Source organism: Staurois parvus, unplaced genomic scaffold, assembly GCF_062004578.1.
Source record: "Staurois parvus isolate SC_StPar_1 unplaced genomic scaffold, SC_StPar_1.0 ptg000290l, whole genome shotgun sequence".
NCBI lineage: Eukaryota > Metazoa > Chordata > Amphibia > Anura > Ranidae > Staurois > Staurois parvus.
Window position 1 is genome coordinate 2,360,399 of NW_028318086.1, and position 1,979 is coordinate 2,362,377.

Here is a 1,979-nt window from a genome sequence, read left to right on the forward strand (position 1 = left end):
AGCTTTACTTTACAAAGAATACACAATCACATGCAAGGAAAATAAAAAAACCCAGCTATGATTGGATGGTGGAAGTCATCCATGAGTTTCCCCTCATTTACAAAGCTACCCATAGCATCATTTTGCCTACAGCAGCTGCCTGTCCGCAGTGCATTGTAAACTGGTTAATGGAAATAGCTTTAGTTATAGTTAGTTTAGTTATCGCTTCTCGGCCTTTTGGCTAAGATCAAGTGTAGTATCTGTTCTTATCAGTGTCCAGTGGGGGTGCTCCCGACCACTCTGTCTTTGTGGGGTTGGTTGGATAGTACCCTCACTGGTATGATGGGGGTCCGGAAGGCTGGACCGGAGGGACAGAAACCAGGGAGCGCCATGATTCGTCCGGGGCCTCGGGAGTAATTCCTCTGGGAAGGCTGGAAAGACCCAGTACCTCCTGATTTGAGCAAGCTACCTTGGTCTGGCCAGGGGCTGGGGACGCAAAAAGTCTGCAAACTCAGTGCCCCCTGGGGAGACGCGCTCAGGGGTGTCACTAGTAACACTTGGGTGTGGGACCTTACGGTGTGAAAATGACACTTGGCCACTGTTTTTACACATCTTTTTGCACTGCGCCCTAAGGACCAGGCCTTTTGGCTAAGTCCAGGGCAATTTTTGCTACGGGCCTCAGGGCCTGGTCTGTGCACAATTCGGCACGGTACCACTTTTTTATTTTTTCTTTCTCTTTATTTATTATGCACTTCCCACGTTTGTCATTTTTTTGCTCTTATGTGTGTGTTTTTCACGGATGGAGGGTGTGGGTCCTCGGGCCTACCCTGAAGTCTAGGGGGAGGATGTGTGGCCATACGGTTCCTTCCTCCCCTGATCCCTAGGGGACTCTTCTTCGGGAGAGTCCCCTTGCCTAGTACTGGATGTCCGGCTTCGGCTGGGCATAGGGAACGGTGGTCCACCAGGCCTTTTGGCCAGGAGGACCAATTGGGAACCTTGTCCCCGTCAGGAGCTCCGTGCCCCGGGGGATCAGGGTAAGCGGTCCAAGCCCCTTTAGGGGTAGGACACAGCACACCCCTAAGTGCACTTTTTCGTGTGGTGTTTTGCACTTGCACTTTTTTTGTGAACACTTACGGGTTTTTTCGTTATAGTTGCACGTTTGCGGACTTAAAAAAAAAAAAAAAAATAGCTTTAGTTATAGTTGAATAAAAATATGGATTTATAATATAATATAATATAATACAATAATATAATAATAATAATAATAATAATATAATAGCATTGGTACCTTAAAAAAGCCTCTATTTCTGTATTTATGTGACTCAATTTAGGGATGATAGTACTTCCCATAAGGGAGTATAGGCACTTCTAGAGTGTCGTAAAATGGATTCTGAAGTTGAGCTGGCCGAATGTCATCTCACTTCTATAGGTTTTATAAAACTCATGGTCAACTATAACTATTATCCAAAAATATCCAACATTCTTGTTTCTCCAAGGATAGATAGTTGGGGTTTCTACATGAATATCACAGCCTGATCCAGAAGATCTCGGAGTCAATTCACTAAAAGTTAAAGAACGACTGAAAAAATGCAGTAAAATAACGCATGCAGTAAATCTTTTGCAAATGTGCAATTTTACTAAGAAATTTGCGGTAATTAAAGCGGAGTTCCACCCAAAGGGGGAAGTTTCGCTTTAAAGATTGGTCCCCCCGCTCCCCATTAAGGATTGGCACCTTTGGGGAGTTTGACAGATATCCGCTCCCACTTCCTCTGCGATCGCCTAGGCGATTGGAAACGAAAGTTGTTCTCCCCCCTCCCTTCTTGAAGTCTTGTGGGACACGTGACAGGTCCCAGAAGATTACGGGGCCATTCGGGAAGCGCAGCACTAGTCACGCATGCGCAGTGGGTACCCGGCTGTGGAGTCGCAAGCTGTCCCAGCCGGGTATCCCCACTGAGGATGCCGGCGCCTGGAATACAGGACGGCCAGTGAAACGGGCTGCG

At 46.8% G+C, this 1,979-nt stretch overlaps 1 pseudogene; it reads left to right on the forward strand.

Moving 5' to 3' along the window:
* Positions 1-200: 200 nt before the first annotated feature.
* LOC149458270 (U2 spliceosomal RNA) lies at positions 201-357 on the forward strand (annotated as a pseudogene).
* The last annotated feature ends 1,622 nt before the right edge of the window (positions 358-1,979 follow it).